This window comes from Canis lupus, chromosome 4 (genome assembly GCF_003254725.2).
Source record: "Canis lupus dingo isolate Sandy chromosome 4, ASM325472v2, whole genome shotgun sequence".
Taxonomy (NCBI): Eukaryota; Metazoa; Chordata; class Mammalia; order Carnivora; family Canidae; genus Canis; species Canis lupus.
The window spans coordinates 3,764,641-3,776,049 of record NC_064246.1 but is presented as its reverse complement, the minus strand read 5'-3'; the positions used below and the strand labels follow the sequence as shown (position 1 = coordinate 3,776,049).

The 11,409-nt window shown below is 42.3% G+C and overlaps 1 protein-coding gene and 1 pseudogene across 1 annotated transcript in view; one reads left to right on the top strand and one right to left on the bottom strand.

The window, feature by feature from the left end:
- The window catches only part of EDARADD (EDAR associated death domain), a 149,841-nt gene that overhangs the window by 49,260 nt on the left and 89,172 nt on the right, over window positions 1-11,409 (top strand). The window lies entirely within an intron of this gene.
- LOC112660814 (39S ribosomal protein L22, mitochondrial-like) lies at window positions 316-2,700 on the bottom strand (annotated as a pseudogene).

Here is an 11,409-nt window from a genome sequence, read left to right as displayed (position 1 = left end):
TCCCCTAAATTATGAAATAGGGTCAGAGAACAAGAAGTGGCAAAAAGAACCAAGCTTTGAGGCAGCTCAACTTCACAGCCAGGCCTGACCAATGAGCACATATACCTGGGTCTAGTTTCATCTCTGTGTAACCTTGCCCTACATAACCTTGGATAAGCTGTTCATCTCTAAGGTTCAGGCTCATTCATTTGCAAATTAGGGATGTTTCAGGACTTATAACTCCCAGACCATTCCTACGAACTCCATACTTATAAACTCACCTGCCTACCTAATTTTTTATCAGGAACTGTGTAGGGTGTGAAATTTTTGCTGTGGCTAGCCGGCTGTAATGTCATGGATGCTGGCAGAAAATGCAAGGTATTTAAGTCAGAAACAAAGGACTTCATTACTAATGGCACAGTAAGTAGCATGAACTTCATGTTCAAATTGGTTCCCTCATTCCTCAAGTACCATGGAGGAAACATGGGGCACCCTGAGGAATCCTGAACATAGGGACCCCAAATCTTTTATAATGGACAGTAATCCTGGCTGAGTTTTCCTTAAAGGGACAGGACAGGAAGCAAACCTGCCATCTGCTCTGGAAAGAGATACTCTTTCCGTATTTCAAATATATTCACTATATAAACATCCTTGAAAAGATAGGCTGGACCAAGTCTTTCAGTGCCTTTGCCCACAAGATGTGCAGGCATAAATCCATGGAGAACTGGCTCCCCCAATATCCATTCGTTATTTCTATACTCTCTTGGCTTCTTGTGAATTTCTTGACAAGTGAGACATTCTGATGACTCTGACCAATAGAGGCTGGGGCCAAATCCATTCATTTGGTTTCATACAGCATTTAAAGTTACTATCAATAGGACCTAAGCAGCAGGATGAAGCCAACTTGGGGTGTTGACCTTCAGCTATGCCCTCCAGGGTCCTGAATGCAGCCAGGTTGAACAAATCTAATAAACCATCATTGTCATTAAGATTCTGTACTGACCTTTCTATGCGGTGTAAGGCATTAATGCAGGTGTAGCAGGATGTATTAGGGAGTGCGCAGTGTCTGCCTTGTCCCTTCAGGAAGAAGTCTAGGGCAATCCTGATATCCATAATAACCTCAGGCAGTGGGATGAGGCTGGCCTGAGTGCTTCCCATGGCCAGACTGATCATGTCATTAAAATCAGAAAACAAATTTTGTATCACCTTTTCTAACCAGATGACTCCCATGGTAGGGAAAACTGTCTGCAATATGTGTTTAAGTGATAAGTCAGTTATTGCTCTGAAAGATTCCCCTGAGTAACCAAGAGTAACCTCATTTAGGTAGATCTCTGCAATCACTTTAGGGCTGTCTGACCTCCTGGTGGTGTTTTCTTAGGACCACCCTTAAAAGAATAAGCCCATGTCTTTTTGAGAAGGAGGCAAATTAATGCCTGAATTCTACACAAGAAGTGCAGTGCCAGAGGTCCACATGGGCCTCCAGAAAGAAAATGCTGTTGACAATTGTCAGAAACTCCCACAGGAGATCCACATCTGTGGAAGCGCACAGGTTGAGTACCCCCAATGTGACTTCCTGGCAGGCTGGTAAGCCCTAGAGTTCCCAGCTTCTGTTTGAGTAATTGAATCTAGTCCTTGTTTTATTGGAGGCCCGGCTTGGGCAATGTGTCCACATCACCAAACAGCAGCGTTTGCCCACCCCATGTAATGACTGAGCAACATTCATAAGAATGGGGGTGGAAAAGATGTCCATAGGTGTTGACAGATGTTCTGCATGGGAAGTGCCAGAGCTGGGGCCATCACCTGCTCTTCCCAGTAGCCTTCCCTGTCAAGTTAAAATAAATGGCACTCAAATCATGATCAGAGCTATCTAGCAGGGAGAAGCAGACCTAGTGGTCAGTTAAACTGAAGAAGCTTGCCAAAGTTTGGGAGACTCACACTAGGGCATTTCCCTTTGTGAGGAAGGCTTTAGGGGCAGTTCTGAAGACAGATTTTTTTTTCATAAAAAAGTATTTGTCTATAATTTGTTTGTTTTTAAGAATTAAATGGCAAAATATATACACTGTGGAGTCTGAATCCCCCATCAGAATGTGAATAATGGTTCTGGTGAGGAGCTCCTGAATATACTCTTTGGCATGGGTGACTGCCGTCCTTGGAGCCACACGTGGAGGTGGGGGGCCTTCCACCAACTTCACAAAATAATGGCCATAAACCTTCTCCATGATCTCAAAGCATCCTCTGCCATGGTATCGGATGAATTTCAGGTACTGGCCTCGCCCTGAGGTCAACTCAGCTATATATAAATTGGATCTGAATTCCACGTTGTGGTCTGTCACAATCTCACAATTTCACAAGCCATATCTTGTGCTTCTAAGAGAATCTCTTTATTTGGGTCCCCTTTTTGTCACTGAATTCCAATTGAGCCAAAGCCTGGTCAAAGGACATTCCTCATATCAATTTTGCCAAATACCACGTCTTGTCTTTGCTGTATTTTATTTGCCTTCAATAATGGTAGATTTCTGCTTGTCTCCAAGGTTCTCCAGGCAATTGTGGAGGATAAACAATTTTATACTTCTTCTCCTATTTTTGAGAAATGTCCAGAGACCCACTCATGTGGATATGTGACTGGGGTAAAACATCGTGAGATGAAATAAGCCCTAAGGCCAGCTTCCCCCTCAGATTCTGCCTCCATAATGCACCCAAATATTTCAGTATTGCTGCCATATTCTTTCTTCTTCCCTCTACTGAAGACAAAAATTATTAACATCTCTCTTCTCCCCATACATCTCTCTTTCCTCCGTACATCCTAGCCAAGGATGTTCCCTCCACCCACCCACCCACCCACTCCACTGGTCCTGTATGGGGGTGTTGCTTTCTCTCCACCAACCACAAAATCGCTGAGTAGATATAACTTCATCTTTTCCAATATCCCTCTCCCATCCAGACATTTGTCTTTAATGGCCATGTGCAACAGGGACAAACACATCTTTTAAAAACTTACAGAGAGGGGCACCTGGGTGGCTCAGTGGTTGAGCGCTTGCCTTCAGCTCAGGGCATGATCCTGGGGTCCTGGGATTGATTGAGTCCCACATCAGGCTCCCCGCAGGGAGTCTGCTTCTCCCTCTGCCTGTGTCTCTGCCTCTCTCTGTGTGTCTCTCATGAATAAATAAATGAAATCTTAAAAAAAAAAAAAAACACCTCACAGAGACCTATTATGTTCTACTACCTTGGCCCACATGGGCCACTGAAAAGAGACTCTGTGAACTGTATACTCAGATGAATGGTCATTACCTTCAGAAAGGCAGAGACTTTGATAGATATAGAAACCAAAAAAGCAAGAATTAATGGGCCATTAGAATAAGGGAGCACTGACCCTTTATCACCCATGGTTCAATCCTCAAGGTCCAATTTCTCAACAGAATTTTAATTTTGGCCTCATTTGACTCACTTGCCCACCCCTGGGCCAGTTGGCAGTTCTACTAAGAACTGGAACTGAGGGTAGTACCTTAGAGGAAGAGGAAGAGGAAAAGAATATTTATCAGGTAAACCTAGCAAATGTCCATTATAGGAAGTTATGATTTTTGTCATGGTTCTCTATTCGCACCCTCTTGATTGTTAAGGAAAAAATTATTCATGACACATGTCAAAGACAGTAGAGAAGATTTTATTCAAGGGATGCTACTACAATGGGATTTTGTAGTATAGGAGAGAGATCTGGCTCAACTCTGAATACAGCAAGGACAAATGGAGATTTATAGGCAATGAGCATGAGGGAGACTTTGGATGGAAAATTAACAGGGGGGATCACTGGGTGGCGCAGCAGTTTGGCGCCTGCCTTTGGCCCAGGGCGCGATCCTGGAGACCCGGGATCGAATCCCACATCGGGCTCCCGGTGCATGGAGCCTGCTTCTCCCTCTGACTGTGTCTCTGCCTCTCTCTCTCTCTCTCTCTGTGACTATCATAAATAAATTAATTAAAAAAAAAAGAAAATTAACAGGGAACAACAGGAATAAGGGAGGGAGGATTCCGGCTGAACCAAATGGACAGGATTATTGCTGAACGAAGGCTAATATCATAAAATATTGAGAGTGGGGGATGAGGAATTTGATCAGATATTAAGAGGGATAAGATACCAAGGGTGAGAGATAAGGAATTTGATCAGATATCAAGGATAGGGTAGGAAATTTCTGAAAAATTGACTCAGCAAGATACTTGCTAAAACTGATTGAAATGGGCAGAGTCTGAAGTCAGGGCCTGGTCAGAAAGGGGACTCAGAGGAATCTGACTCAAATTTGCTCAAGGAGAAAGTCTTTGTCATGCATGATTCATCATATTTTCTGCAGTCACACATTTCACTAATTCATTTATGAAATATGCTATGAACAGGAAACATTAAAACAATACCAATAATAATAACAAATGTAAGCACTGTAGTAGAGACAAGGGCAGTACAGGTTTAGAATACATGATTCCATGCTTGAGTTATTACCACCACTTGACTTAATTGTTGAGATTAAGATATAGCACTGAGGATCATAGGGAAAGGGAGGGAAAACTGAATGGGAAGTCATCAGAGAGGGAGACAAACCATGAGAGACTCTTAACTATAGGAAACAAACTGAGAGATGCTGAGGGGGAGGTGGATGGGAGGATAGGGTAACTGGGTGATGGACATTAGGAGGCATGTGATATGATGAGCACTGGGTGTTATACACAACTGATGAATTATTGAACTCTACATCTGAAACTAACCATGTCCTAATGTTGGCTAGTTGAATTTAAATATAAAAAAATACACTTAAAAGAAAGATGTGATATAACTTACACTATTCTTTGAGTGGAACAATGTGTGGACTTTCTAGACCTGCGCTGTCCAAATACCATGGCCAGCAGCCACATGTGGCTATTAACCACTTGAAAGGTGACCAGTTCAAACTGAGAAATGCTGTAAGTGTAAAATACACACTTACTTTCAAAGACATATTATGACCAAAAGTCAGCTAGCACTGCAACCCTAAGATTGCAAACATTGCATGACATCTATAACTAATGGGAGTGGGATCCAAGATGGGAGAGGTCAACCTGAAAGTCCATGATGTCAGAAAGAACATGGAGGAGAAATACTTATAATCTTGGAGTGAATGGGCTGAGGCTGTCAAGATGCTTTTTTTTTTTTTTTTTTTTTTTTTGTAATTCTGTATATGGGCAAAGAGAATTCACTGGAGATGACATCTGTATGCCTCACATTTTTCAAAGGAAGATTATCAAAACTCGTAAAGATCCACAGCCATCAGTTAATCATGTTTGAAATGTATTCAGACCTACCCCAGTCCAGTAAAGTGTATCCTTTCATGATTTAGCCTCTCGATTTTACTCTTCTGCTCCTCCCATTCTTGAAATCCCAACACAAATCCTACCCCTTGCCCGAGGACCATGAACTACCCCACTATCAAATGCCATAGTGATTCATTCAAAACAACTTAATCTGGAGGGATGTGTCAGGTGCTGTTCTAAGAACTGGTGACACAGGAGTGAACAAAACAGGCAAATATCTTGCTCCTATGGAGCTTATCTGGTATTAAGGGGAAAATCTTTTTCTTATCAACGCGAATAGACTTATTATGGATGTTGTTTAGAATTTCAGTTTTTTTTCTTGGAGATATCTCAGGTGATCATCTTGGAGGTGATTCTTCTGAAAGTCCCCTTGGAGGACTGATTCAATCTTCTGAGTCAGGAATTTTCCTAAAGAAAATGGTAACAAGAAAGGTGGCAATGGCACTGTTGCATTAAGAAAAAAGATCACAGTGCTTTAAACACAGATACACTGCTCAGCTCTCAAAAAGTCCACAACTAATAGAACCTGTCTGCTCAGAGATTATCATCCTGAAGAGCAATGGGAAATCCCTCTAGTGATCACTCTCCTTGACAGACACTTGACATTGGCCTTGATTCATTTACTATGATGTTTATTTTATACAAATAAAGAAAAATGTACTGGGCACTTACATTTCCATGATACCATCCAGGATGTTCTTCTATTAAAATTTTGCAAATAGAGCTGTAAATGTACAGAGCTGTTAAATGGGGCACAGGTGAAACTAAGGTAACTTTGTGTGTCGGCTGATCTAGGAATCAGCCAGTGAGTAATTCTATATCAGCGTCCAGGTACCAGGAAAAACATGTAACAGTGTATTTGTACTTCTGATAGTAAGCTGAATTGTAATCAATGAGCCAGCTGGACTCTTCTAACAACTCATTTACCCAGTATAATAGAGATATTAGAAGGTAAAAGGCTTCTGAAGAGTCTGATGATTTATATATTGGATAACATCTTGACAGGTATAAATTGTAATTTGTGCCTGGTGATAAGATTTTTGATGTTTACTTTCTCCTTCCCTTGGCAAGTCAACAGATTAAAAAGCAACTAGAGTGAGTCCATTGTTTATCTTAAATGTTTACAGAGCTATAGAAGTCTCAAGTTTTCTTTACTAGACAGGATTTGATATATTTGGGCTAAAGTTTGGAATGATTTATATTACTAAACTGACAGTTTGAAGAAAGCTCATTTTTATAACCAGCAGATTGACTGGGCTAGTGATTAATGGGTGCTGTGCTCAGAGCTGAAAAAAGTGATAAATTCAAAGACTGGTCAAATTTGTTCTATAATTTCCCCCACTCCCCCATTTTCCTCAGCATACGGCACTTGCCATAATTGTATTCAGAAAGCCAATTAACAGAACTGGGCTATTAGTTTTGTTTTTAAACACCAAGCTCCGGGAGGCCTGGGTGTCTCAGTGGTTGAGCATCTGCCTTCGGCTTGGGTCATGATCCCGGGGTCCAGGGATCGAGTCCTGCATTGAGCTTCCTGCATGGAGCCTGCTTCTCTCTCTACTTCTGTCTCTGCCTCTCTCTCTGTGTCTCTCATAAATAAATAAATAAAATCTTAAAAACAAAAGCTCCTCCATACTCCATGCCTGTCATCCTCTGGTAACTAACCACATTCTTGGAATGTGTTTGTCACCCAAAAGAGGGAATGACCGCTCAGGACCTGCTCTTCCTCCATGATCTCAGGCTTCCTTTCTCCACTCTTATCTCATGCTTAACAACTTGATCTGCCAGATAATATCACCAGCTTCCAGCAACCAGAAACCATCCCTGGATTATAAAATTACCAGCAAATGGAAAGAAGAAATGCCCTGCCTCTCTTTCCACCATTCAAGGCAGAGCCAACTTGATGATAAAACAATGATGTCCTTTTATGAAAGAGACACCCCCAACCCTGTTGACACTTGGTGGGGTTGCACAGTGACTGAAGAAAGTGGAATGGGAATGGGGCAAAGAGAACAGTGGGTTTTAGCTTCTTGGAAACAGAGCCCACATCTATTTCTATGTTTATTTCACCGCTATAAACCTAGGTCATAGCACAGTGCCTGAAATAGAGTAGCGGAAGCTCTCCAGAACTGATAACTATTGCTATTTATACTACTAAATTCCTTCCACAAAGGGCCAGCTTCCCCCAGTTCCCCACACTGGGATGCAGCCAGGCCCATTGGACTTAATGCAATGAAAAATCAAACTATTAGGTTAAAGATGGTGAGAGATATTTAACAGGACACAGATCACAGGAGCCATATTGTATTGCAGGACTTGTGGTCTTACCAGTGACGAGGTGTTCACATCTCTTAAGAGGCTAGCTCCCTGGATCTCACTCTTCAACCCTTTGAACCTATGTCTGGAGTCTGACACCAGCACCCCATTTGCAATCACATTGAATTTCTCAATTTCGCAGAAGAAACCTCATCAGAAACAACAGTAAACATTACTTATTGCACTTGTTTAAAATTTAATGCATTCTCTCTCCCTCTCTCTGTCCCTCATACTTTCACTCAGACATGGACATTCACAAAGTCAAAAACAATAGCAAGGTATTTCCCATTCTAACTCACAAAGGCACTATGAGCTTTTAAGCTCAACAAAGTCACTTTGCCGGCTGCTGCTCTACCACCCACTGTCCCCTACTTTGTCCCCAAGCACAAGCTGTGACTGAAGTGCCATGGTGGTGGCACCTTCTCCCCTCCCTCCCCAAGACCACCATTAGCACACTCTTCCTCTTCCCTGTGCCTCCACTCCTAGGCACTGGCTGTTTCTGCCTTTTCTTAGAGCCTTCCTGCTCTCCCCAAGGGGAAGAGAACCCTTACTTCTCACCAGTGGTTGTCACGTGCCCTACGTATTATGATGGTCAGCCCAATTAAGAGATTGGGAACTGGGGCACCTAGGTGGCTCAGTGATTGAGGGCCTGTCTTTGGCTCAGGGTGTGATCCCAGGTCCTGGGATTGAGTCCTACATTGGGCTCCCTTCAGGGAGCCTGCTTCTCCCTCTGCCTATGTCTCTGCCTCTCTCTCTCTATCTCTCATGAATAAATAAGACCTTAAAAAAAGAAAAAAAGAGAGAGATTGGGAACCAAAGGACCTGCCTCGGGTTCTGGATAAAACTAACTCTGGTGCTTGGGACACATGACATCTGCACTTGGTGGAAGAATTTAGATGGTTAAGAAATTACCTGAGTTTTCACATCGGGTTGGCAGCAGAACCAGGTCTTTAAGTCTTTAACTTATAGTGCCATACTTCTCAGGCTTTGGAGCTTTTCCAACTCCAAAGTCTTAATTCTTTGTAGCACTTTAGACTCTGAGAGATACTTCAGAATCACCCCTGGCTGGAAACAGTGGTTGGCAGAGGACCCCCAAGTATCTTACATTCAGAGTTATCCTTGTGTCAAACTAAAAACTGTAGAAAGTATGGGGCTTTCCTGTTAGTTTCTGGCACTAACATCCTATTGGACTTCAGAGGTGTTTTTTTATACCCAGTTATCATATCACAGTGTGACTACTCTAGACTTCACTCTGTGGTTTTCCCCCTACACTGATTGTTATGGACTGCATTGTGTTTCCTGGAAGTCATGTGTAGAATTTCTAATCCCCAGTGTGACTGCCTTTGGAGATGGAACTTATAAGGAGGTAATGAAGGCTAAATGAGATCATGGGGGTCCTAATCTGCTAGGACTGGTGTCCTCGTAAGGAAGCTCTCTACCTGCCTCCCCTCTGAGTGCCCACAGAGAAGAGGTTATTGGCGGGCACAGATGAAACGATAGCTATCTACAGGCCAAGAAGAGAAGATGTTGGTTTCACTGGAAACCAACCTTGTTGGTACCTTGATCTGGAACTTCTGGCCTCCAGAACTGTGAGAAAATAAATGTCTGTTTTTTAAGCCACTCAGTCTGTGGTGTGTTGTTATGGCAGCCTTAACAGACAAAAATACACTGATAAGGTCTTCTTTCAAGCTTTGGAGAAACTGTCTATACACTGTGCTCCAAGCTTTGAGGCCTAACCCTTCTCTCTATAGCTATTGCTAATACTTGAACCAGAGAAGTCATAGACACTAGGAATGTTGAATTTAGATGGAATATCAGTAACCATCCAACTCAGTATCCCCAGCTATGAAGAATTAACTCTCTCACATGCGTGCAGTCGTACACACGCACACACACACACAATACAAATGTCATTATCCCACGTAATTACAGTGATGGTTTCTTGATATCCAAACCCAAATGCCAGCTCCCCTTTGGAGTACATACTTCACTACCTCCCTGTGACATCCAGGCACTTCCATGCAGTCCCAGGACCTTCTACCTCAACTCCTCCTAAGCCAACAAATTCTGTTCCTACCTCTCATGCTTTATTCATTACTTCTTAAAGTCTAGTAACCCCACCTTCCTCTTCTTTCAAAACAAACAAACAAATCCACCACTTCATGGGAGCTTTCCAGATGTTTTTCATCCCTGTCTAGTGGACAACAATGTACTAGAACCTCTGAGTGTCTATTGATGCCTATTTGCCACATCACGTATGCTACATAGTACCTTCTTCTATGGTTTTAGCAACCAAGGCTTTGACTTGTTGCAAAGGCCTCTGAAGGTCCATCACCTCCAGTAGTTTGTAGCTGAAGGTAGTCTTTAACTAGAGTTTATTGTGCAAATGCCTGAAGCAGGAAGTACCTTGAGCAGTGAATGACACACTTCCAGAGGTTTTGGAGTTCTCTGTTCAAATACACATTCATTTGGAACAGTCATGCTCTCCCTGAGGGAGACCATCCAAAATCAGCATGTGAGCTCAGAGTTGCTGCTTAGACTGTGCAGGCAGTGTTAACATCCTCTAGTTCCTTGGCCTCTCTCAGTGCTAAAAATCCTCCTTTCTGGAGACAAGCATCCTCTCAAAATACTTACCAATCAGTGGAGACAACTGGGCAATTTTCTAAGTACCAAAAATTTAGGGGTATGTATTTTGAAACAAATAATCTTGTACTCTTCTGGCTTTGCTATTTTAGTAGAATAATCTGTAAGAGAGGCAGTTAGAAAGAGTTTTTGATTTACCAATTTAAATTGGAACTTATTCTCTCCCTTCTCTCCAGCAGATTTTTTTCCTGTCCATAACAGAACTGAGAACCTTAATATAGACCATGGATGATCAGCATGACCCTGTGGTGCCTTGTTTGACTAAGATATAAAAGTATACAAACATCAACTTTCAAATGATTACTTCTGGCAAATTATTGTGTTTAACATAATGTTAATTTTATTTTTTCTTTTTCTTAAAGATTTTATTTCTTTGAGAGAGAAATAAAGAGAGCAAGCCAGAGAGAGCATGAGCAAAGGGGAGGTGTAGAGGCAGAAGCAGACTCCCCACTAAACAGGGAGACCAATGTGGGGCTAGATCCCAGGACTCCAGGCTCATGACCTGAGCTGAAAGCAGATGCTTCACTGGCTGAGCCACCAGGTGACCTAACATAATGTTAATTTAAAAAATTTACTTGTTTATATGCAGTACAAAGAATAGATGTTTGTCATTTCTATAGCAAATTATTATTGTTTTTTTCATTCATCTTTGAGAGTCTTAGTAAGGATGTTTGGTTCCCTTTCAAGTACTGAAAAAAAGATACTAAAAAATATTTGGGAGGATCCTCAGTTACTCTTTCCTACCATCCCCATTTGTACATGAGGAAAGGGGGGGTGAAAATCTGGAGGGAGGAGGCCAGCAGAAGATGAAAGGGGAACCAGCTGAGATCCTAGAACGGAAGTTCACCAAAATACAGCCTCTCAAGAAACAGAAAATGGGGACACCTGGGTGGCTCATTAGTTGAGTATCTGCCTTCGGCTCAGGGCATGGTTCCAGAGTCCCATGATGTGGTCCCACATTGGGCTCCCTGCAGGGAGCCTGGTTCTCCCTCTGCCTGTGTCTCTGCCTCTCTCTCTGTGTCTCTCATGAATAAATAAATAAAATCTTTAAAAAAAAATGAAATAGAAAATGAGATGCCTGCTTCCAGCTTGGAACAGATAGTATGGGAGCTTTGGTAAAAGAAATAAGCAAAATCCCAATGA